At 45.4% G+C, this 16,832-nt stretch overlaps 1 protein-coding gene across 3 annotated transcripts in view; it reads right to left on the bottom strand.

Moving 5' to 3' along the window:
- IL34 (interleukin 34) overlaps positions 1–16,832 on the bottom strand; it is a 72,812-nt gene that overhangs the window by 29,160 nt on the left and 26,820 nt on the right. Inside the window, exon 1 of one of the 3 annotated variants that reach the window (XM_031658108.1) lies at positions 151–950. The exons of the other annotated variants lie outside the window; for them this stretch is intronic. The gene's annotated coding sequence lies outside the window, so the exon portion shown is untranslated. Of the gene's footprint in view, positions 1–150; positions 951–16,832 lie in introns of those variants that run through there. 3 annotated transcript variants of the gene reach the window in all.

Raw genomic sequence — 16,832 nt, 5'->3', positions numbered from 1 at the left:
TTGCTATTGTTATCATTACTCACTCGTATTACTAATAGTAAAAAAAATGGGTTTTGGAAAAACGTAGGCTTTTTCTCTTATTTTTGAATCATTTCCCCTTTTGCTATTGTTTTTGCATTATCAATAGAGATCTGTCAGCAAAATACTTACTTGATTGTGAAAGAAGGCAAGAAAGAAGCCCAGCGTAGGACCAGTCAATGAAACCCTTGAACACTGGAAACCGCTCCTGCTCAAGGAAGCTGCTGATGTTCTGCTGAAGAACTCCAGCTTCTGACCTCTGACCCTTGACCTCCAACCTCTGACCCTTGACCTCCAACCTCTGACCTGTGACTAGCAAGGGGCCTTAAGAGTAAAAGAACAGACTGTGGAGCACCCACACTGGTGCTGGGACAGTAGACAAAGGGCCTCCAACAGGCTTTTGTGCTTCCTGAGAGCAGCAGGAGACAAAAGAAAAGAAAACAAAACAAAAAGGAGCGGGGTAGGCTGCAGCAGCTGGAGGGTGTTTAGCTTGAGAGCTCTGTGATGGAAACCTCGGCAGAGGGGTTATCCCCTCCATGGATCAAAGAAAATATCTGTCGCCAAGAAAATCACTGTTTGAGTTCGCAGGATGCATGGTAACTGGGGCCCTCCACATTACCCTTGAGAGTATAAGCTGGGATTGTCATTTTGGAAGACTGGAGATTCTAACAAAGTTAAACACATACCTAGCCTCTGACCCAGCAATCCCACTCCTAGAATTTAACCTAGAAAAATCAAACTCTATGGCCACAAGATGAATGACCAAGAATGCATATTGCTGCTGTATTCATACTGTGAATCTTAGGCACTTCTAAAACTGAAAATCATCCAAATATCCACCAACAGAAGACTGGACATATGAACTATGCCATAATCAGACAGTGGATTATTACTCTGAAATTAAAAGGAACAAACTGCTGATCTGTGCAGCAACATGGATGAATCTCAAAAACATTATTTTGAGCAAAAGCAGCCAGACACAAAAGCGTGCACACTACGTAATTCCAGCTATTTGAATGCAAGAACAGGTCAATAAACTAATCTATGGTGATAGGAATCAGAACTGTGGTTATTCGGGGTGGGTGGTGGTGGTAGGATCTGACTGGAAAGGGGCATTAGGATCTCGACTCACTGCAACCTCTGCCTCCTGGGTTCAAGGGATTCTCCTGCCTCAGCCTCCTGAGTAGCCGGGCTTTTAGGCATGTGCTGCCACACCCAGCTAATTTTTGTATTTTTGGTAGAGACAGGGTTTCACCATGTTGGCCAGGCTGGTCTCAAACTCCTGATCTCAGGTGATCCACCCATCTCGGCCTCCCAAAGTGCTGGAATTACAGGAGTGAGCCACTGTGCCCAGCCTGGAAATGTTCTATCTCTTCTTTGTTAGAGTGGTGGTCACATGGGTACACATAATTGTCAATAAAACATATCTGTACCGGGTTGAACAGTGCCACCTGCCCCCAATTCATATCTTACCTGGAATCTCAGAATATGACCTTGTTTGGAAACAGAGTATTTGCAGACATCATTAGTCAAATGAGAGTGAGGTCATACCAGATTAGTAGGCCCAATCCAATGACTGATGTCCTGATAAGAAGAGAGAGATGGCCGGGCACAGTGGCTCATGCCTATAATCCCAGCGTTTTGGGAGGCCGAGGAAGACAGATCTCTTGAAATCAGGAGTTTGAGACTAGCTTGGCCAACATGGTGACACCCCATCTCTACTAAAAATACAAAAATTAGCTGAGCATGGTGATGCACACCTGTAATCCCGGCTACTCAGGAGGCTGAGGCAGGAGAATTGCTTGAACCCAGGAGGCGGATGTTGCAGTGAGCCAAGATCACGCCACTGCACTCCAGCCTGGGCGACGGTGCAAGACTCTGTCTCAAAGAGAGAGAGAGAGAGAGAGACAGGGAGAAGACCACATGATGATTGAGAAACCGCAGTGAGGTCCACAGACCATGCAGCACCAGGAATTGTACGCAGACACCAGAAGCTGGGAAGAAGCAGAAAAAGATCCTCCCCTAGAGCCTTCAGAGAGATCACGGCCTTGCCAGCACCTTGATCTTGGATTTCTAGCCTCCAGATCTATGAGAGAATACATTTCTGTTGCTTTAAGCCACCAAATGTGGTACTTTCTTATGGAAGCTCTGGGAAACTACTATACCACCGAACTGAACATTTAAGATTGTGTATTTTGGCCAGGCACAGTGGTTCACGCCTGGAATCCCAGCACTTTGGGAGGCCGAGGTTGGAGGATGGTTTGAGGCCTGAAGTTTGAAACCAGCCTGGGCAACATAGGGAGACCACGTCTCTAGAGAAAAAAAAATGTTTTTTTAATTAGCCAGGCATGGTGGTGCTCGCCTGTGGTCCCAGCTACTCAGGAGGCTGAGGCAGGTGGATCACTTTAGCCTGGGAGGGCAAAGCTGCAGTGAGCCATGATCGTGTCACTGCACTCCAGCCTGAGCAACAGAGTGAGACCCTGTTTCAAAATACACACACACACACACACACACACATATGTGTGTGTGTGTATATATATATATATCAGTCTGGGCGCCTGTAACCCCAGCACTTTGGGAAGCTGAGGAGGGCAGATCACTTGAGCTCAGGAGTTTGAGACATGCCGGGCAACATGGTGAAACCCCATCTCTACTAAAAATTCAAAAATTAGCCAGGCGTGGTGGCATGCACTTGTGGTCCCAGCTACTGAGGAGGCTAAGGTGGGAGGATCACTTGAGCCCAGGAGGTCGAGGTTGTAGTGAGCCATGGTTGTGCCACTGCACCCCAGCATGGGCGACAGAGACCCTGTTTCAAAAAAAAAAAAAATGTGTCCTGATAAGACACATTTTAAGTAAGAATTTTATTTTAAATAAGTTATACTCCAATTTTAACAATAGAAAATTGCTCATTGGAAACAGCAAGCTGGTGATGAAGGCTCCAACCTGGCTCATGCTTCATCAAATGAAACAGAACCCCCAAAAGAAAGCCAGTCCAATGCTACTCTAAACTCACCTTGAGAGGCAGTACTTGGCCACTGACCAGCCAGATCTGTCCCATAGCTCTCCCTTCTTGCTCATCTATCATGAAAAAACTGTCCCTTCTGCCCACAGCAAAAATGCCCCCTTCATTCTCTCAAACACAAACACCATATGGTCTCTGCAGCACTACCCCAGAGACCCACTTTGCAGATGCTCCATTGGAAAGCCACTGCCCCGCTTATAAGAGCGCTCCCTTCCTTGGAGTTTAAGCCCTCAGGACCCCCTGGTCAGGAGCCGAGAGCGTTGGCCCGTATCCTCTTCCCATTCATTCACAGATGTGTTCCCCAAAATGCCCACCTGAAGGAATCTTCAGCTCCATTCCTTTGGTTCCTATAGCCTAAACACTTACAAAAGGAGATTTTGTTTTTAACTTCATTATTTTGCTTAATGGTAGAAGCCTAGACCTTGAGAACAGGCCCATCTTTTGTCTAAGCACACCCTGCAGATATCTGCTTGAGGAATAGGTTCAGTGAAGGTCAGAAATGGCCACTGAATGCAGAGACCACCTAGCTCAATCCCTACTGCATGATCTTATCCCCACAGGCTCCTCCACATTCACTGGGTGCTTACCATGTCCCAAGGAATTTTCCAAGCACTAACTAATTGCCTCCCAACAAGGCTGGAGTTGAAAACCATTATCTTCTCTCTCTCTCTTTTTTTTTTTTTTTTTTTTTTGAGACAGGGTCTTACTCTGTCACCCAGACTGAAGTGCAGTGGTGCAATCTCCACTCACTGCAGCCTTGACCTCCCCAGGCTCAGGCAATCCTCCCACCTCAGCCTCCTGAGTAGCTGGGATTACAGGCATGCAACAGCACACCCAGCTAATTTTTTGTATTTTATATATATATATATATATATATATATAAATTTTTTTTTTTTTTTGTAGAGATGGGGTTTTGCCATGGTGCCCAGGCTGGTCTTGAACTCCTGGGCTCAATATTATCATCTTCTCTTACTGATGAGGAAATGGAGGACCAGAAGGATGAGGTAACTTGTCTGAGATCATACAGTAAGCTGCAAAACAGGGACCATCTTAACCACTGGGCTGCCCCACCCAGTGTATACCTGCTTCTAGGGATTAAGTACCACATTCTCCAGTGACCAAGAACATAAAGGTTTTTCTTTGTTACTGGCCCAGACTATTTTAACTTTTTAAGTTTTCCATTCTTCTTGAGAAACACCAGGGAAGTGAGTCCCAAGTTTTGTTTTATAACAGCCCAGGGACTCTAAAAGGTCATTGGGACATCCTCCAAAACATTATATAAACAAAGCTGAGTATAACAGGATAAAGATTCTTTGGTTTTGTTTTTAGGGTTTTAATATGTTTTGCTTTGTTTTAAAAGTTAATAAAAACAAGAATAAATTGGAAAAGACTGTAGTTTTTTCTAACTCCGTGGGAAAACCCAGTTTCTATTCTCCCTGACACCAGAAAGGACTTTGAGCTGGGTTTCTTGGAAGAGAATCAAACCAATAATTTCTTACTGCAGGAAAGGAGACTTAGGCCTATGGGTACTGGCCCTGTCCATGTCCACAGACCATGTCCACAAGAGTCCACAGTAGCTATTGGCTCAGTCAAAGGAGCTTCTCCAGTTGGGGGCACAAGACACTGAAAAATCAAAGAGACTTTATTCCAAGAGTGCAAGGATGGTTCAATATTAGGAAACTTCTTAAGATAACATAATACAGTCAGTCTTCTGTGTCCATGGATTTTGCATCTTCAGTTTCAACCAACCACAAATTGAAAATGTAGTTTAGGCTACCATATGATGGGGCAACCCCACTGCCAGGTATATACCCAAAAGAAAGGAAATCAGTATATTGAAGACATATCTGTACTCCCATGTTTATTGCAGCACTATTCACAATAGTCGAGATTTGGAAGCAACCTGAGTGCCTATTAGCAGATGAATATATAAAGAAAATGTGACCCGAGCTTGGTGGCTCACTCCTGTAATCTCAACAGTTTGGGAAACTGAGACCAGAGGATCAGTTGAACCTAGGAGTTTGAGGCCAGCCTGGGCAACATGGCGAAACCCCATCTCTACAAAAAAATACAAAAATTAGCCAGATGTGGTAGTGTGCCTGTAGTCCCAGCTACTTGGGAAGCTGAGGTAGGAGGATCAATTGAGCCTGGGAGATTGAGGCTGCAGTGAGCCATGACTGCACTGATCATGCCTGGGTGACAGAGTGAGACCCCATCTCAGAAAAAAAAAAAAAAAAAGGAAGAGGAGGGGGAGAGGAGGGGGGGAGAAGGGAGGGGCCAGGCTCATGGTTCATGCCTGTAATCCCAGCACTTTGGGAGGCTGAGGCTGGCAGATCACCTGAGGTCAGGAATTCGAGACCAGCCTACCCAACGTGGTGAAGCCTCGTCTCAACTAAAAATACAAAAATTAGCCAGGCATGGTGCTGCACACCTGTAATCCCAGCTACTTGGGAGGTTGAGGCAGGAGAATCACTCGAACCTGGGAGGCGGATGTTGCAGTAAGCTGAGATCACATCGCTGTATTCCAGCCTGTGCCACAGAGAGACTCCATCTCCAAAAAAAAATTAAAAAGAAAGAAAGAAGGAAAGAAAATGTAGTATATATACAGAATGGAGTACTATTCAGCCATTAAAAGAATGAGATCCTGTCATTTGTAACCACATGAGTTCATCATTATGTTAAGTGAAATAAGCAGGCACAGAAAGATAAATATTACATGTTCTCACTTGTATGTGGGTACTAAAAATTAAAACAATTAAACTCATGGAGATGAAGAGTAGGACAGTTACCAGAGGCTGGGAAGGGTGGTTGGTGGATGGGAAGAAGTGGAAATTATGGTTGGTGGGTACAAAAACATAGACAGAATGAATAAGACCTAGTATTTGATAGCTATATATACCTACTATGTACTCACAAACATTTCAAATAAAAAAAAAAATGTAGTGAGGTCTGCAATGATTGCATCTGTACTGAACATGTACAGACATTTTTCTTGTCATTACTCCCCAAACAAGATAGTATAACAACTATTTATATAGTATTTACATTGTATTAGTTATTATAAGTAATTTAGAGATGATTTAAATTACATGGGAGGGTGTGAGTAGGTTGTATGCAAATACTATGCTATTTTATATAAGGGACCTGAGCATCCATGGATTTTGGTATCTTTGGGGGTTCTGGAACCAGTTCTGCAAGTATACGAAAGGACAACTGTAGTAGGTTCTGGGAGATCTGTAAATGCTAGATAAGCATTTAACAAAATTCCAACACCTTTTCCTGATAAAAATCAGGAAAAGTAGGAATTGATGGATAATTACCTAACATGATAAAATACCTCAACCTCAGATAAAGGCCAGCATTTTGCATAACTTAAAATCACTAGAAGCATTCCCACTAAAGAAAGAAGCAACACGATTATGCTCACTACCATTATACAGGAGGTAATAGCCAATGCAATTACATCAGCAAACGAAATTAGAGATACAATAGTTTTTTTATCACCCAGGCTGGAGTGCAGTGGTGCAATCTTGGCTCAGTGCAAAACTCCACCTCCCGGGTTCATGCCATTCTCCTGCCTCACCCTCCCGAGTAGATGGGACAACAGGTGCCCGCCACCATGCCCAGCTAATTTTTTGTATTTTTTTTTAGTAGAGACGGGGTTTCACCATGTGAGCCAGGATGGTCTCGATCTCCTGACCTCATGATCCATCCACCTTGGCCTCCCAAAGTGCTGGGATTATAGGTGTGAGCCACCACGTCAGGCTGAGATACAAGAGTTAAATAGGAGGAGGTGAAGTTATTTCCACTTGTAGATAAGATGATTATAAATCTAGAACATCCAAGAGAATCAACTAAGAAACTACTATAAACAATAGCCAGAGGCCATGTACGGTGGCTCATGCCTATAATCTCAGTGCTTTGGGAGGATCACTTGAGGCCAGGAGTTTGAGACCAGCTTGGGCAACATAGCAAGACCCTGTCTATACATAAAAAATACAAAAGTTAGTTGGACACAATGTTACATGCTTGCTGTCCCAGCTCCTTGGGAGGCTGAGGTGGGAGGATCATTTGAGCCCAGGAGTTCAGAGCTATAGTGAGCTGTGATTGAACCACTGCACTTTAGCCTGGGCAACACAGTGAGACCCTGTCTCAAAAACAAACAAACAAAAAGGCCGAGTGTGATGGCTCATGCCTGTAATCCCAGGACTTTGGGAGGCCAAGGCGGGTGGATCAATTAAGGTCAGGAGTTCAAGGCCAGCTTGGTCAACATGGTGAGACCCCATCTCTACTAAAAATACAAAAGTTAGACAGGCATGGTGGCAGGTGCCTGTAATCCCAGCTACTTGGGAGGCTGAGGTAGGAGAATCGCTTGAACCCGGGAGCCGGAGGTTGCAGTGAGCCAAGATCATACCATTGCACTCCAGCCTGGGCAACAGAGCGAGACTCCATCTCAAAAAATAAATAAATAAATACAAACAAAACAAACAAACAAACAAACGCACACACTAGCCAGTTAGAAAAGAGACCACTTACATAACAACAAAAATGTAAAATACCTAGAAATAAACTTATCAAGAAATGTGCAAGATATATACTAAAAAATTGTAAACAATGCTACAGGACACAGAAGAGTTAAACAAATGGAAAAAGATATACTGTGTTCTTGGATGTGAAGATTTAACACCATAAGTATGTCCAATTCTCTGAAGTTAATGTACAAATTTAAAGCAATCCCAATGCATTTCACAAGACAGTATATTTAAATGGCTAATAAACATATAATAAGATGCTCAAACACAATTAATTACCACTACACACACACCAGAGTAAATAAAATTTAAAAGACCAAAAAATCCAAGTGTTGCAAGGATGTGGAATAACTGGAATTCTCAGACGTTTCTGGAAGGAGGGTAAATTGTCACACATCTACTTGGAAAACAGTTTGGCAGTATTTTCTGAAATTCAACATGTGTATATCCCACAGCTTAGCAATTTCTTTCATAAGTTAGTACCCAACAGAAATGTGTATACATGGGCACCAAAAGTCATGTGTTACAATGTTCATGGCATGTGGATAAATAAACCTCACAAATAAAATGTTGAGCAAAAGAAATCAGACACAAAAGAATACATGTATTTGAAGTTTTTTTAAAAACACAGCAAAACCAATCTATGACGAGAAGTAAGGGCCGGACACAGTGGCTCACACCTGCTGTCCCAGCACTTTGGGATCTGAAGTAGGCAGACTGCTTGAGCCCAGGAGTTCAAGACCAGTTTGGACAACATAGTGAGATCCCATCTCTACAAAAAAATAAAAAATTAGCCAGGCATAGTGGCTTGTGCCTGTAGTCCCAGCTACTTGGGAGGATTGCTTGAGTCTGGGAGGCAGAGGCTGCAGTGAGCCTAGATACTAGCACCACTGAGCTCTAGCCTAGGCAACAGAGAGAAACCCTGTCTCAAAGAAAGACAAAGAAAAAGAAGAGGGGATGGGAGGAGGAGGGGAGAGGAGGGGGAGGGGAGGGAAGGGATGCACCTTTGGAGGGAGGGTGGGATAGTGACTGTTTAGGGATCTGAGTTGGGGGTTTCTACATGCTGGTAATAGTTGCAAGGGTGTGTTCACTTTGTGATAGCTCATCGAGCTGTATACTTCCAATTCATTTACTTTTCTGCATGTGCGTTATACTTCAGCTTTCCTCTGTGTTTGTGGAATTAGATATTAGATTTAAAGTTCAAATGGAAAAAAATGAGCAAGAATAGCCTGAAAGAGCTCAAAATATAAGGGGAACATCCCTTTCATATATTAAAATATATTTTTTAGGGCCAGGCTTAGTGGCTCAGGCCTGTAATCCCAGCACTTTGAGAGGCTGAGGTGGAAGGATCCCTTGAGTCCAGGAGTTCAAGACCAGCCTGGGCAACATAGGGAGACCCTGTCTCTATAAGAAATATATATATTTTTAAATATTATCAACATCAATAAACAAAACAGTGGGAACTTGAATGAACATGAATAGAAAGAGAAACTGATGGAAAAGAGTAGCAAGTTCTGAAACAGACTCAAATACATACAGAGAAAAGAGCTCACAATAAACAGCTTATGATAAAATAGCTTCTCAATTTGCTGAAAAAAGTCATCTGGAAGAAAAATTAATATTGGATCTACTCCTCACAGCACACATCGGGATAAATTCCAAAAGGATCAAAAACTGAATATAAAATAATAGAAGAAAACATAGGACACATTGTGTTTTTGGCTGGGTGTGGTGGCTCCCACCTGGAATCCCAGCCCTTTGGGAGGCTGAGGCAGGCAGATCACCTGAGGTCGGGAGCTCAAAACCAGCCTGATCAACATGGTGAAACCCCATCTCTACTAAAAATACAAAACTAGCCAGGCATGGTGGTAGCCGGGCATGGTGGTGTATGCCTGTAATCCCAGCTACTTGGGAGGCTGAGGCAGGAGAATCACTTGAACCTGGGAGGCGGAGGTTGCAATGAGCCGGTATTGCGCCATTGCATTCCAGCCTGGACGACAAGTGCAAAACTCCACCTCAAAAAAACAAACAAACAAAAAAAACCAAACAAACAAAAAAACACACATCGTGTTTTCTTAAAGTGGGAAGGTTTTAGTACCTATGATTAAACATTCAGAAACCATAAAAGAAAAGACTGATAAATTTGACTCCATAGAAATAAAACCTTGTATATACTAAACCAAAAAAATCAACAAAATAAAAGAGAAACACTAAACTGAATGCAATTTATATCAAAGGCACAAAAGACTAATCTCACTAATATGTAAACAGCTCGTGGAAATCAAAAAGAAAAAGCCAACAATTTAATTTTTAAAATAAGCAAACAACATGAGTAAGACAGTCATAGAAAAAGAAATAGGCCTTAAACATATTATACATTTAAAACTTTTCATAACAAATTTAAATTAAGACTACATTGAGTCCCTGTTTTTCAACTATCAGATTGGTAAAAATCCAAAGATATAAATCCAATTTAATGTGTTGGCAATGATGTGGGGAAACTAATTTTTCGTCCAAAGCTGATGGAAGTATAAATTGGTATTAACCTTATGGAGTGGAAATTGGCAATATCTCTCAAATTACAAATGCAGATACTTAGCAATACCGTTTCTGGGAATTTATCCTGCGTATATAGTATGTACCTGCAACAGGCCACATGTATGAGATTAGTCATGTCCTCAGTGTCTGTGATAACAGATGGTATAACCTGCATGTTCACCACACAATAGTATAGCATGATAGATTCAGTAAAACAAGCAAGATACTGAACGGTGTGTATTCTGTGTTGGAAGCTCTGTTCAGCAGAGGTGGCAAAGCTTTTATCTATAAGTATCTGTGGAAGGGGTTTGGTGGGGGGGATGTTTTTTATTGAGACAGGATCTCAATCTGTCACCTAGGCTGGAGTGCAGTGGTGCCATCTCAGCTTGCCGCAACCTCCACTTCCTGGGCTCAAGCGATCCTCCGTCTCAGTCTTCTGAGTAACTGAGACCACGGGTGTGCACCACCACACTCAGCTTTTTTTTTGTATTTTTGGTAGAGATGGGGTTTCACTGCATTGCCCAGGCTGGCCTGGAACTCCTAAGCTCAAGTGATTTGCCCACCTCAGACTCCCAAAGTGCTGGGATTACAGGCATGAGCCACTGCGCCCAGCCCTTTCATCTATCTGTATCTCTATCTATATATTTGTATATGCTTGCATTTGCATAAAGTGAATATATTAGAATAATTCACACTAAAGCGTGAAATATTGGCAACTCAGACACCTTTCAGAGACAGTGCATCTTTATTTTATTTAATTAATTTATTTTATTTTATTTTATTTATTTATTTATTTGTTGAGATGGAGTCTCGCTCTGTCACCAGGCTGGAGCTCAGTGGCACGATCTCGGCTCACCGCAACCTCCGCCTCCTGGGTTCAAGCAATTCTCCTGCCTCAGCCTCCTGAGTAGCTGGGACTACAGGTGAGCGCCACTACGCCCAGGTAATTTTTGTACTTTCAATAGAGACAGGGTTTCACCATGTTAGCCAGATGGTCTCCATCTCTTGACCTCATGATCCACCCGCCTCAGCCTCCCAAAGTGCTGGGATTACAGGTGTGAGCCACCGCGCTCAGTCTGTGTATCTTTAAAAGAAGATGTTTGTTAACCCAAATAAATCTAGAATTCAATGGACTTTCTGTCAGGGTAGTAAAATAAGTTGCAAAAATGCATACACTGTAAGTCCAGAGATTTGGGGGGCCACAGGAGAGCCATAGATCAGGAGATTTCTCAGTTTTCCTGAGGATCAGCTCTAATTAGATTAGACCCAATAAAATAAAAACAGTTACCCGGTGAGGCCGGTTATGGGACAGGAGTGGGAAGAAAACTCTTTGCTATAGTTCTATTTCACATGATGTTGAAACCATATGAATTTATTCTCTAATCAAAATACTAAGCAGTAAAACAGAGGAGTTGCAGTTCATCAGCTCCTGAGCCTTGGGCAAGACCTACAAGATCTATGCCAGCTCCTGTTCCAACAGAGCCTCCGTCATTTATAATCAAGGAACAAATATTTACAAGAAGTTTTATCACCTGTAATAGCTCACTGACACTTGCCAGAAATGTTTTATGTGAATACTGCTATTGCAAGACATTGTGAGACAGAAAGAGTGTAGGCAATTCACATAACCTCCCTTAAAACCCACTTATCTCTTAGGCAGAGCAAAGATAAGGACAGACAACATCACAAAGTTGCTGTGAAATGCAAGTGTGTGCACATTTCTGAAAGCAGCACAAAAACAAAACAGGTTCCGAGTTCAGCAGCTGCACCACAGCTACACTTCAGCTACCATCACTGTTGAGTCTGAGCTGCCATGCTTCTCAAACCTCAGTGGGCTTAAGAACCACCTGGAGGGGCCGGGCGCGGTGGCTCAAGCCTGTAATCCCAGCACTTTGGGAGGCCGAGACGGGCGGATCACGAGGTCAGGAGATCAAGACCATCCTAGCTAACACGGTGAAACCCCGTCTCTACTAAAAAATACAAAAAACTAGCCGGGCGAAGTGGCGGGCGCCTGTGGTCCCAGCTACTCGGGAGGCTGAGGCAGGAGAATGGCGTAAACCCGGGAGGCGGAGCTTGCAGTGAGCTGAGATCCGGCCACTGCACTCCAGCCCGGGCGACAGAGCCAGACTCCCTCTCAAAAAAAAAAAAAAAAAAAGAACCACCTGGAGAGGCTGTTAAAAACACAGGCTCCAGGCCCCTCCCTCAGAGATACAATTCAGTAGGTCAGGGGGCCCATGAACTTGCATTTCCAGCATGCTTTGTCTCTCAGATGACACTGACGGGGCTGGTGCAAGGAGCACATTGGAGGAGTCTGCTCCAGAGAAGGGTTCCTCAAACTGTGCCATGCAGACACATTACCTGGAATCTTGTTAAAATATAGACTCAGTCAGAAGGTCTGGGGTAGCGCCTGGGATACTGCACTTCTTCTTCTTCTTTTTTTTTTTTTTTTTTGAGACAGGGTTTTACTCCGTTGCCCAGGCTGGAGTGCAGGGGCATGATCACAGCTCACAACAGCCTCAGACTCCTGGGTCCAAGCAATCCTCCCACCTCAATCTCCCGAGTAGCTGGGACTACAGGTGTGCACCACCATGCCTGGATAATTTTTTTTTTTTTTTTAGACGGTGTCTTGCTCAGTTGCCCAGGCTGGAGTGCAGTGGCATGATCTCGGCTCACTGCAAGCTCTGCCTCCCAGGTTCACGCCATTCTCCTGTCTCAGCCTCCCGAGTAGCTGGGACTACAGGCGCCCACCACCACTCCTGGCTAATTTTTAAAAAATATTTTTAGTAGAGACAGGGTTTCACCATGTTAGCCAGGATGGTCTCGATCTCCTGACCTCGTAATCCACCCACCTTGGCCTCCCAAAGTGCTGGGATTACAGGCGTGAGCCACTGCACCTGGAAGATTATTTCTGTTTTTATTTTTAGGAGACAAAATCTCGTTGTATTGCCTAGGTGGGTTTCAAACTCCTGGCCTCAAGCAATCCTCCTGCCTCAGCCTCCCAGAGCACTGGGATTACAGGGGTGAGCCACTGTGCCCGGCTGGACCCTTCCTTCCTTCCTTCCCTCCCTCCCTCCCTTCCTTCCTTCCTTCCTTCCTTCCTTCCTTCCTTCCTTCCTTCCTTCCTTCCTTCCTTCCTTTCTTCCTTCCTTCCTTCCTTCCTTCCTCCCTTCCTCCCTTCCTCCCTTCCTCCCTTCCTCCCTTCCTTCCACAGAGTCTCACTCTGTCGCCCAGGCTAGAGTAAAGTGGCGTGACCTCGGCTCACTGCAACCTCCACCTCCCAGGTTCAAGCAATTCTCCTGCCTCAGCCTCCCGAGTAGCTGGGACTGCAGGTGCACGCCACCATGCCTGCCTAATTTTTGTATTTTTAGTAGAGATAGGGTTTCACTGTTTTGGCCAGGCTGGTTTCAAACCGCTTACCTCTGGTGATCCACCCACCTCGGCCTCCCAAAGTGTAGGGATTACAGGTGTGAGCCACCACGCTTGGCTGGACTCTGCATTTCTAACAAGCTCCCAGGTGCTGCAGATACCACTGGTCTGCAGACCACGCTTTGAGTCCCAAGGTTCCGGAATAGCCAACTCCAGTTGTTTCACAGATGAGGAAACTGTGCCTTGCAAAAGGTAAGTGACTTGCCCCAGGGCACTTGCACAGTAAGGGCAGAGACAGGGTGAGGCCCCATCCAGTGTGGCCGCCATGCCTCGGGAATACCACCCCACCCCGGACCCCATGTCCTCAGGTCTATGCTACAAGCCTGCCTGAGCCAAGAAGGGATGCCAGCCCTTCAGAACGGGGCATGGAAATTTACTAAATCATGCACAGTTGTTCACTCTCCAGAGAAATAAACTGCTTATCAGGGAGATTACTTCAAACCACCAGCCTCTGCAAAAATACACTTTTGACAACATTATTTTTTCAACTGCATCACCTTCACTTCCAGTGACACACTTTTGACCGGCCGTGCTGTGGGAACCTGAAGAAGACGACATGCATTTCTCAACAGATGTGGTCTGAGGCCGGGCGCGGTGGCTCAGGCCTGTAATCCCAGCACTTTGGGAGGCCAAGGCAGGCAGATCATTCGAGGTCAGGAGTTTGAGACCAGCCTGGCCAACATGGTGAAACCCCCGCCTCTACTAAAAATACAAAAATGAGCTTGGCATGGTAATCCCAGCTACTTGGGAGGCTGAGGCAGGAGAATTGCTTGAACCCGGGAGGCAGAGGTTGCAGTGAGTTGAGATTGCACCACTGGACTCCACCCTGGGCAACAGAGCGAGCCTCTGTCTCAAAATAAACCAAAAATATGTGTTCTAATTGCAGGGAGAAGCAGAAATAAGGGTGGGGAAGCTGATCTTGGGGAAGCTGAGGAACCCTTCTGAGCCCCAGAGGTCCCAGATTTACACAGTGTGCGTTTTTCCAACTCACTTTATACCTGTCAAAAAGTCCATTCAGTTAGAGATTGATGTGGGTTAACAAGCACTTTCTTTTCAGGATGCATTGCTTCTGGGAGGGTTCTGAGCTGACAATCTTTCACACTTTAGTGTGAATCATTCTAATACAGAGGGAAAGGGAGTGGAATTCAGGAAACTAAAGTCTCTGGAGTAATTACAGCACAGTGGGCCTTACCTGAGATCCAGAGCTTCATCTGGGAGCACAGCCTTGGATGAACCACAGCTGGGGCCTCGGCCTCTGCACCGTATTGACCATTCACGGGCAGATCCCCCTAGCCCCCAGCCCCCAGTGCCTTCAGGCTGTGAGTAGTTTGTGGACCTGGCTCCGCCACTAACTTGCTATGTGACTTGAGGAAATCACACAGCTTTAGTGACTCTTAAAGCTAGAAGGAAATACCTCCAGGGGTCACCTGGTTCCATGATCCCAGAACCCAATTTCTAGACTACAGAACACATAGCCCCTATCGGCCTGTCCAAGGCTCTCTCTCCCGGAAGCAGAGCCTGAGACAGGCTTTCAGCTTCACATGATTAATGAAGGGAGGGAAGCTCAAGAGAGAAGGCTATCCTTTATTTTTAAACAGGGTCTTCCTATATTGCCCAGGCTAGAGTGCAGTGGTGCAATCATGGCTCATTGCATCCTTGACCTCCTGGGCTCAAGCAATCCTCCAATCTCAAGCAATCCTCCTGCTCCTCCCAAAGTGCTGGGACCACAGGTGTGAGTCACCACATCCAGCTATTTATTTATTTATTTAAGACAGAGTCTTGCTCTGTCACCCAGGCTGGAGTGCAGTGGTGTGATCTCGGCTCACTGCAAGCTCTGCCTCCTGGATTCAAGCGATTCTCCTGTCTCAGCCTCTGGAGTAGCTGGGATTACAGATACCTGCCACCACGCCCAGCTAATTTTTGTATTTTTAGTAGAAACAGGGTTTCACCATGTTGGCCAGGCTGGTAACTTTTTAAAATTTTGTGTAGATATGGGGTCTCACCATATTGCCCCAGGCTAGTCTCAAACCCGTGAGCTTAAGCGATCCACCTGCCTCAGCCTCCCAAAGAGCTAGGATTACAGGTGTGAGCCACTACACCCAGCCTGAAGGCTATTTTTAAATAGCACCACAGTGTTGTTCCATTTGAGGCAAAGAGGTCAGGCTTTTGCACCCCTAATTCAGCCAGTGGCCCCCCTGCAGGTGTAGAGTGGTATAAAATCCCAGGTATCTCCAGCAAGGTGGCCAGGAGAAGGACACGAATCTGCCATACCTGGCAGCCCTTCCCCCTTCACAGCAACTAGGAAGTGGGTACAAGAGTGAGTTCAGGCAATCTGGGGGCACCAACCCTTCCTTCCAGTTTCAAGAGGCTCTCACATGTGTTTCAAAATATGAAGTCGCCAAGTCCAGGAGTTCGAGACCAGCCTGGGCAACATGGAGAAACCCATCTCTACTAAAAGCAGAAAAATTAGCCAGGCGTGGTGGTGCACACCTGTAAACTCAGCTACTCAGGAGGCTGAGGCGGGAGGATTGCCTAAACCTGGGACATGGAGGTTGCAGTGAGCTGAGATTGTGCCAGGCCACTATACTCCAGCCTGGGCCACAGAGCAAGACCCTGTCTCAAACAACAACAACAAAAAGAAAAAGGAAAAAAGAAGCCCCCAAATCACAAAGGATGGGAGGGGAGGAAAGAATGCAAGCTTTTTTTTCATTTCCAGAAGACTCTTGGAATCTGCCCTCAGAATCAACCCTAACTGCTCCCTGTGGCTTCCCGGCAGGCTTGGGGAAGCCCCTCCTTCCTCCTCACCCCAGCTCCACCCGCTGTCCCGCACCCACGGCTGCTCCCTGAGGACTTTGCCTTCTCTCTTCCTGGAATATTCCACAAGAGATTTCTCCCCAGCTGGTTTCTTCTTGTCAACTCAAACATCACCTCCATAGAGATGCCGTCTCTGGCCGCCAGGCCACCCCTGTCACACACTCTGTGGCACTTTCCTCACAGCACCGGCCACTCGACGTTATCCTAACTGTGTTCAGTTGTGTGTTATGTGTCTGTCTCCCCACAGGAATGACCATGGGCTCTGGGGACAGAGCCTGGTTCTGGTGTCATCACTGTATTCTCAGAGCCTGGCACCTGCTTGCCACATAGGAAACTCTATAACATCTGGCAAATCATATCTGAGTGAATGAACTGGACACGTGGGCCAGATGCCAAAATTCCAGCAGAGAAGGAGAACTGGGTCAACTGAACACTCAGCACTCCCAGACGCTGGAGGAAAGCAGGCACAGGACTAGGATGGG

Source organism: Papio anubis, chromosome 18 (genome assembly GCF_008728515.1).
Source record: "Papio anubis isolate 15944 chromosome 18, Panubis1.0, whole genome shotgun sequence".
NCBI lineage: Eukaryota > Metazoa > Chordata > Mammalia > Primates > Cercopithecidae > Papio > Papio anubis.
This window is presented reverse-complemented; position numbering and strand designations above follow the sequence as displayed.